The sequence below is a fragment of the Uranotaenia lowii genome, chromosome 2 (genome assembly GCF_029784155.1).
Source record: "Uranotaenia lowii strain MFRU-FL chromosome 2, ASM2978415v1, whole genome shotgun sequence".
Classification (NCBI taxonomy): Eukaryota; Metazoa; Arthropoda; class Insecta; order Diptera; family Culicidae; genus Uranotaenia; species Uranotaenia lowii.
This window is the reverse complement of record NC_073692.1, coordinates 31,246,685-31,256,604: the sequence shown is the minus strand read 5'-3', so window position 1 is coordinate 31,256,604 and position 9,920 is coordinate 31,246,685.

Sequence of the window (9,920 nt, the reverse complement as noted above, 5' to 3'; positions counted from 1 at the left end):
TGGCTTGGCTGGCCGTCTTGAGAAATGAATAGTTCCACCAAAAGCTGGTCATCGCAGATGCATACAGGCAATTGTTTACAATAGGATAATTGGATATGATTAGCCACCCAGATTGGAGGGTAACTTCTTGGCTACCGGGCTGTGATTGATATCTATGAGATGCGGCGCATAGAAACAACAGAAATGATGTCGACAAATCGTTACCTCAAGCCACTTAAACTTAGATTGTTCACACGTTTTCAAGATTTCAAGAGAAGAGTTCCCGAGTTGAGTAGTAAAAATAGAAACATTTATGCTACTCTTACAATTGTCCAGGATAGTCAGTCCAGGAAAAATCTAACTTTTTGACAACGATAAGAAGAATCAGATCGATTTCCTTATGCAGAAGCTTGAGAAGGTGAAAAACGCTGGGCACGAGCCTAGGCTAACGATGGTTTTGTTGCGATATTCAAAGAATAGAACTTACTATGCTTTCAAAAAAAATGAACGAATATTTTGCTTTGAAAAACCATGTTTGAAATTATGCATGATTTATGCTAACGACGACCTTCTGTTCCCTAGAATAATGGTGTCGCTTGCCATGTGAATACATAATGAAACGTTCCGGGCAGGTACGTATTCTATCAACATTGTTGTTAATTGATTGAAGATTGAAACGATAAAATCGATCCTAGAAACACTCAGTTTCGAAAATTTTCAAGTTTAAATGGTGTACCTCATCAAATTGTATCACAGAAAAAACCCAGTAAAAAATTACCTATTTAACCGATTCTATTCAAGTTTTCAGACAATAAACTTTAGACCAGTGGTTTTCAAACTTTTTTCCCTCTTCGCACCTCTTTGCTAAATTTTGAACTCAACGCTCTCCTGGGAAAATTTCAAAAAACTAAATTACTAAAAATGCTTATTGGGATCGTCGAAAAACCATTTATTTTAATATTATTTGGAAAGGTTTAATGAAGCACATATAAATAGTGTTATAATTAACTTCCGAAGACCGAAGAGCTAACACATAACCTATCAAATGTTCCTACCTAAGGGTCCGGCGCCGATTGGCCGACGCATAGGACTGAGATAAAAGATTTCCACTGCTGGCGATCCGGAGCCAGCGTCTTCTCTTGCTGCCAGCTGAGCAAGGTTCTCGTCAACTGTGCGGATTTCAGCGCTAGACTTCGCCGCCACGAGCTTTTGGGCCTGCCTCTTCTTCGACGCCTATCTGGATTCCAGTCAAGCGCCTCTCTGCAAATCTAGTTTTCTCTCTTCGCATCGTGTGCCGATCCATCTGCACTTACGTTCCCGAATCTCTATTTTTAGCGCCTCTTGATGACACCGGCGATGTTGTTCCACGTTTAAGATCTAGTTGCCAGGTCACCAAGCGCGGATGATGTTCCGCAGGCAGCGATTCACAAAAACCTTGCAGTTTTGGCGTCGTCTCTGCATATTTGCACCAAGTTTCGCACCCGTTCAACAATACGGATTTGACGTTTGAGTTGAAGATTCGGATTTTATTTCGTAGAGAGATCTGGCGTAGCGGAGACTCTTAATCGCAAATCGGGCTTTTCTGATCCGGGTTTCGATGTCTTTCTTGGTACCTCCATTTTTTCCATATTTTTAAGTCATTTTTCAATAGTCCAAATTTTATATTCTACATTTCAAAAAAGGAGTTCAAGTCCAATCTTTTTTAGTTTTTTTTTCAATATAAAGCATATTCTCATTTAAATTTCCCAAATATCCGATCCTTTCTTAACTCAAAATTCGATTTCCAAATACTTGTAAAAATAGCTTTTAAAATAGCTAAAAAAGAAACTCTAAAAACTATGAGAATACCTAAGTCTAAAGAATAAGAAGTTCGAGACATTCCACTTTAGTACAATAACATTCGGAAAACAAAATTTATTTCTATTAGAAACAACAGTAACCATGATATTTTTAGTAAGAAAAAGGCATTTCAATAGGTAATGGACAAACAATGTTGTATGAAGATTTAAACCCGTAATTAAAAAAAAAAAAAGTGACGATTTATGTATTCCAATTAATAATCTCAGTTTCATTATTCCAACTAATTGCAAATGAAAAGCACAAATAACGATAATTTTTGTACGTATGAGAACACTAAGGAAATAAATGTTGAAAACTAAACGTTCAGGTGTAATCTGGCTACCATGATACTGGCAGCACTTCACTTTTCCAACCTGTTGTCCAGCTACCACGAAATTGGAAGGATTTACTGTGTTGATTTCCATCGACTTGGTTTCCGACACTGATTTTGAGACCTGCTGCCTTGGAGCATTCGGTAAGGTCGTCGAGTTTACTTTGCATGTCTTGTTGTCTGTGTCACCAAACCTTCGGGTAGTGGGCATATCACCTCTTATCTTACAACTTCGATTCTCAACATCCCTGTGGTGCTGGCTGGGGTGCGAGCAACCTTAACGAAGTTCGACATCGTAGCGTTGCAGGAGGTATGCTGGAAGAGCTCCACGGTGCGTGTTTTTCTAAATACACACATGAGCTTGGAACAGTTTTTATAGTGATGGGAAAAATGCAGAAGCGCGTGATCGAGTGAAGGCCGATCAATCCACGAATGTGCCTGTTGAGTTCTTCAAACACAGCCCTCACCTCGGAAGTTCCGGTGAGGACAAAGACGAACTCTACGCGCAGCTGGAACGTGAATAGGACCTCTGCCTAAAAAATGATATCAAGATCGTCATCGTGGATGTTACAGTACGTTGGTTTTGAGTAAAATATATCAACAAGTTCGACTTGAAGAAACATTGCTGTATGATCAAAATATTGGAATACCACTGTAACGACAAGATCAACCAACACTCACGCGCTACATCAACTGTCACTTAATCCATCAAGATCATTTCCGCCAAAAAGTTCGACTCATGCCGATCAAGTGCCGCTAATTTACAGTGATTGAAACTTGTGCTAGATTGTTTGGTGAACAAAATTCCGCTCGAAGAGATCCCAGCAATCGCACGACTGTAAGTAACGCAAATTGTATGAAATAACGCGACGCACTATGCCTAAAAGAAAGGTTTCACGTTGTAGGGTGTTTCAGGGACAAAGTGGAGACAATCTTTTTCCGATGGCTCTTAGGCTGATGTAGGGAGAAACAACACACCGAGCGACTCCAACTACGAAACATATAAAGCCGACAGAGCGAGAATTATTTAATCCAAGTGAAGTACACCAACAACAGGTAACCTCCAGCTATTAGGAGGCATTATGTGAGAACTAACCTCATTCAATAATCTCTTCAGCATCCGGAAGCCTGAAGAGACTACACAACCAAGACCACGTAGCGGCTAGGAAGGCTGTTCAGTCGAAAATCCGCCAGGAAAGTCTGCAACACCGAGGCACGGGTTCCAAGTAGAACAAACATCGCCTGGCGGCAAAAGGGAAACATAAAAAACATCGCTATCGAGCTCGTTAGAGAGAATATTCCAGCTAGAAGCGACTACCTTACGGGTAAAAGCCAATCTTTCTCTAACCTTCCCAGTGAGTTAATCAATTCGGTAAACATGCAGGGTAAATCATCGTCGCCCACCTGGGAAGACCACGGTCTCACGAAGCATCTACAGAAGGCCCTTCTCCTCGCCAACTAGGTAACATTGATTTGAGATAGCTATGGCATTATTGCATTGCATAACAAGGACTCTATCAAACACAGGTGAACATTGTGATCGGGAGAAGCGTCATCAAGCACGGAAACTGAGCGGTTCCGTGCTTCCGAGAGGTCGAACATTAATCGTTCACATACCATAATTCCCAGGCTTGATACTAACAAAATTATCTTAGGGCCTTTTTCTTGAATCGGCTCTGACTTCCGTAGGAAACGCCTGAAGGGCGGCACCGACATCACCTAGATCGCGTTGGTTATTGCCAACTGTGGCAAACTACCTACTCTCTCGTGCGCTGCGACGCAAGTGTTTATATATCTCCAGAGAGCAACTAGCATGTACGTGCATAACTGAAGGATTGTGAAAGGAGCATGATCGGAAAGATACGACATCATCATCATCACCAGTGGGCGGTCATCATTATGGAATGTTTCGCTCAAACTCACGCATGATCGCATCAGGTCCCGGCAGGTCCCGGCAACGATACAGGATTTGTCTACGTATCGTGTGACCAACATCTTTTAACTAAGTGTTGGTGAATCTCGTTTTTAAGCTTTTTTTCCTCAGATTTAAGCTTTTTTTACCTTGAGAGCATAGAAGATGAAAGCTCAAATCTGAAGAAAAAAGCTTAAATCTGTCAAAAAAGGGGAAATCTGAGGGGAAATCTGAGAGATGTGCTCCATACGGTTTGTATAGCATTGCCAGGATGTGGAAGTGACATAGCCGTGTTTGAGTTGAGTGGGAGTGGAAGAGAGCCGTGCTAGTGTGAACGTGAGCATAGGATTTGCACGCATCCTTCATTGATTCACACAAGTGAGCTGACTGCATGTAGCCGTTTGAACCAGTATTCGAGACCGGGGCCCCGTCGACTGTAAGCAGAGAGAGCTGACTTGTTGGCAGCGGTACCAAGGAAAAAACTGGTGCTTAGTTATAAGTAGAATCTATACATTAAGTCAATACAGTTTATGTTAGGATAATGCAATTTTCGCTCTGATGCTACTTTGAATTAAAAGATGCCTTAAGCATCATACCATGAAATTTGCTACGTGCCATTTTATTATTATGAGCGTATGGTTGAGCATACTTGAGTTTTAAGCTGGCATAGCCATCGATTGCCAGCTTGTCGATTCCTTTAAGAACATCAATCGCGTGATTATTCTGACAAATATCGATAGTGGCGAACTTGTAACAGGAATTTAACGTTCAGGTCGGCCAGGAGGAGAAATACAAATCGATAATTGAGGAGTTCAGTGCCCACCGCGATTTCGCCGCATCTAAACCGCCTCCTACAAAAGTACACCTGGAGAGCACCGTTTCAATCACAATCTCAGATCGACCACGTTTTGATAGACAGTCGGCACTTCTCGGACATCATCGACGTAAGATCCTGAAGAGGCGCCAAAATAGAGTCAGATCATTATCTGATGATGGTGACAATACGCCCAAAAAACGATTGAAGCAAACTGAGGTCGCAGCAGACTACGTGCAATCGCTCGAAGCAGCGCCAGCAGAGGGCGAGTAATTCAGTCTGTTAAGCCTAAATCGGCTAAGACGGTGAATGTCTTTTCTGAGACGATGAGTGGAGAGGAAACCATTCGCCAGCTGAATAGTCGATTAGGAAGGATAGCATTGCAGCTCAACTCATCGAAATGGGCACGGACAAGTTGGTCGATTACCTACATCTGTTGATGGTCCGGATCTGGGACACAGAACAGCTACCGGAGGAGCGGAAGGTGGGAGAAATTTGCCCCATCTACAAGAAGGGCGAAAAATTGGACTGTAAGAACTACCGAGCCATCACTGTCCTCAATGCCGCCTACAAAGTGTTGTCCCGAATCCTACTCCGCCGTCTAACGCCACAAGCAAACAGATTCGTGGGAAATAATCGGGCTAGCTTCATGGAGGGAAGGTCTACGACGGACCAGATCTTCACACTATGGCAAATACTCCAAAAATGCCGTGAACACCAAGTCCTTTCGCACCATCTATTCATCGACTTCAAAGCCGCATATGACACGATCGCACACAAGCTATGAAAAATCCTGGACAAGAACAGGTTTCCCGAGAAGCTGACCAGACTGATCAAGGCGACGATAGATGGAACGCAGCGCTGTGTGCAAATTTCGGGTGTATTGACGAGTTGTTTTGAATCGCACAGGGAACTTCGAAAAGGCGATGGTTTATCCAGCATGATGTTCAACGTGGCGCTAGAAGGTGTTATTTGACGAGCGGTGGGTGTAATGCGGGGCACGATTTTCAACAGATCCAGTCAACTTATTTGCTTTATTGACGACATTGACATCTGCGGCGGTGGAGGAGATTCACCGCAAACTGAAACGTGCAGCAGAAGCAGATAGGGTTGGGTCGATTACGACGTCCCAGACGAAGTATACGCTGGTCTACGAATCCGGGACCGACCGAGCCTGCTTGTCCAGTAATAACAAGGTCACGATCGACGGCGAAGAGCTGGAGATAGTCAAAGACATTTTCTATCTCAGCTCATTGGCGACCCCAGACAATGACACCAGCCGTGAGATCCAGCGGTGAATGATCAGCGGAAGTTCACAAGCAACTGCGGTCAATAAGACTTAGCCCTCGCACGAAGTGTAACCTGTATATGACGCTCATTAGACCGGTTGGGTATTGCTCGAGAAGGACCTGCACATACTCGAAGTTTTTGAGCGACGAGTGTTTGGAACCATCTTTGACAACGTGATGGATAACGGAGTGTGGAGACGAGGGATAAACCACGAGCTCGCGTGATTGTACGGCAAACTCAGTATCCAGAAGGTGCCGAAGGCTGGACGGATACACTAGGTAGGACATGTTTTGAGACTGCAGAAAGATTATCCTGCAAAATAAGTGTTCGCTACGAATCCGGTAGAAACGAGACGAGCAGGGACGCAACGAGCGAGGTAGTTAGACCAAGTGGAGCGTGATCTAGTTGGATATCCGAGAAATTAGAGAACGGTTGCCGTGGACCAAGTGAATTTTAGAAATAATGTGTATTAAGTTACATCCTGAGACGGAATACTATAAAATAAATATGTGAAAACTTATGATAATATAATGCACATAAAAACAAAAAAATACAAATTTTAAATAATTTATTAAAACTTCACTTATTTTAGAAAGGTGTAGCAAAGTATACCGGGTCAGCTAGTAATAAAAAAATACCACGGTTACAAAAAAATCAATAAAAAACCAAAAAAAAAAAACAAAATTACAAAACAAATCTGAATTTTAAAAATAATACTACATAAAAGATATTGAAACTGCAAACTCAAGTTATCCTGTAATTTTTTTTATTTGTGTACCTGGTTTTGGTACTTACAATTTTTTAAGTTTTGTCATTCTTGGTATCTTTGTCATGAATCTTTGTCTTTTTTGTAATTTTTGTCATTTTCGTAATTTTGGTCATTTTTGTCATTTTTGTCATTTTTGTCATTTTTGTCATTTTTGTCATTTTTGTCATTTTTGTCATTTTTGCCCCTTTTGTCATTTTTGTCATTTTTGTCATTTTTGTCATTTTTGTCATTTTTGTCATTTTTGTCATTTTTGTCATCTTTGTCATTTTTGTCATTTTTGTCATTTTTGTCATTTTTGTCATTTTTGTCATTTTTGTCATTTTTGTCATTTTTGTCATTTTTGTCATTTTTGTCATTTTTGTCATTTTTGTCATTTTTGTCATTTTTGTCATTTTTGTCATTTTTGTCATTTTTGTCATTTTTGTCATTTTTGTCATTTTTGTCATTTTTGTCATTTTTGTCATTTTTGTCATTTTTGTCATTTTGGTCATTTTTGTCATTTTTGTCATTTTTGTCATTTTTGTCATTTTTGTCATTTTTGTCATTCTTGTCATTTTTGTCATTTTTGTCATTTTTGTCATTTTTGACATTTTTGTCATTTTTGTCATTTTTGTCATTTTTGTCATTTTTTGTTATTTTTTTTTGTTTTTGTAATTTTCGTCATATTTGTCAGTTTTGTCATTTTTGTCATTTTTTTCATTTTCGTCATTTTTGTAATTTTTATAATTTTGGTTATTTCTGCCATTCTTGTCATTTTTGTCATTTTTGTAATTTTTGTCACTTTTGTCATTTTTGTCATTTTTGTCATTTTTGTCATTTTTGGCATTTTGGTCATTTTTGTCATTTTTGTCATTTTTGTCATTTTTGTCATTTTTGTCATTTTTGTCATTTTTGTCATTTTTGTCATTTTTGTCATTTTTGTCATTTTTGTCATTTTTGTCATTTTTGTCATTTTTGTCATTTTTGTCATTTTTGTCATTTTTGTCATTTTTGTCATTTTTGTCATTTTTGTCATTTTTGTCATTTTTGTCATTTTTGTCATTTTTGTCATTTTTGTCATTTTTGTCATTTTTGTCATTTTTGTCATTTTTGTCATTTTTGTCATTTTTGTCATTTTTGTCATTTTTGTCATTTTTGTCATTTTTGCCATTTTTGTCATTTTTGTCATTTTTGTCATTTTTGTCATTTTTGTCATTTTTGTCATTTTTGTCATTTTTGTCATTTTTGTCATTTTTGTCGTTTTTGTCATTTTTGTCATTTTTGTCATTTTTGTCATTTTTGTCATTTTTGTCATTTTTGTCATTTTTGTCATTTTTGTCATTTTTGTCATTTTTGTCATTTTTGTCATTTTTGTCATTTTTGTCATTTTTGTCATTTTTGTCATTTTTGTCATTTTTGTCATTTTTGTCATTTTTGTCATTTTTGTCATTTTTGTCATTTTTGTCATTTTTGTCATTTTTGTCATTTTTGTCATTTTTGTCATTTTTGTCATTTTTGTCATTTTTGTCATTTTTGTCATTTTTGTCAGTTTTGTCATTTTTGTCATTTTTGTCATTTTTGTCATTTTTGTCATTTTTGTCATTTTTGTCATTTTTGTCATTTTTGTCATTTTTGTCATTTTTGTCATTTTTGTCATTTTTGTCATTTTTGTCATTTTTGTCATTTTTGTCATTTTTGTCATTTTTGTCATTTTTGTCATTTTTGTCATTTTTGTCATTTTTGTCATTTTTGTCATTTTTGTCATTTTTGTCATTTTTGTCATTTTTGTCATTTTTGTCATTTTTGTCATTTTTGTCATTTTTGTCATTTTTGTCATTTTTGTCATTTTTGTCATTTTTGTCATTTTTGTCATTTTTGTCATTTTTGTCATTTTTGTCATTTTTGTCATTTTTGTCATTTTTGTCATTTTTGTCATTTTTGTCATTTTTGTCATTTTTGTCATTTTTGTCATTTTTGTCATTTTTGTCATTTTTGTCATTTTTGTCATTTTTGTAATTTTTTAATTTTTGGTAATTTTTGTAATTTTTGTATTTTTTGTCATTTTTGTAATTTTTGTCATTTTTGTAATTTTTGTAATTTTTGTTAGTTTTGTAATTTTTGTAATTTTTATAAATTTTGTAAATTTTGTAAATTTTGTAAATTTTGTAAATTTTGTAAATTTTGTAAATTTTGTAAATTTTGTAAATTTTGTAAATTTTGTAAATTTTGTAAATTTTGTAAATTTTGTAAATTTTGTAAATTTTGTAAATTTTGTAAATTTTGTAAATTTTGTAAATTTTGTAAATTTTGTAAATTTTGTAAATTTTGTAAATTTTGTAAATTTTGTAAATTTTGTAAATTTTGTAAATTTTGTAAATTTTGTAAATTTTGTAATTTTGTAAATTTTGTAAATTTTGTAAATTTTGTAAATTTTGTAAATTTTGTAAATTTTGTAAATTTTGTAAATTTTGTAAATTTTGTAAATTTTGTAAATTTTGTAAATTTTGTAAATTTTGTAAATTTTGTAAATTTTGTAAATTTTGTAAATTTTGTAAATTTTGTAAATTTTGTAAATTTTGTAAATTTTGTAAATTTTGTAAATTTTGTAAATTTTGTAAATTTTGTAAATTTTGTAAATTTTGTAAATTTTGTAAATTTTGTAAATTTTGTAATTTTGTAAATTTTGTAAATTTTGTAAATTTTGTAAATTTTGTAAATTTTGTAAATTTTGTAAATTTTGTAAATTTGTAAATTTTGGTAAATTTTGTAAATTTTGTAAATTTTGTAAATTTTGTAAATTTTGTAAATTTTGTAAATTTTGTAAATTTTGTAAATTTTGTAAATTTTGTAAATTTTGTAAATTTTGTAAATTTTGTAAATTTTGTAAATTTTGTAAATTTTGTAAATTTTGTAAATTTTGTAAATTTTTGTAAATTTTGTAAATTTTGTAAATTTTGTAAATTTTGTAAATTTTTGGAAATTTTTGTAAATTTTGTAAATTTTTGTA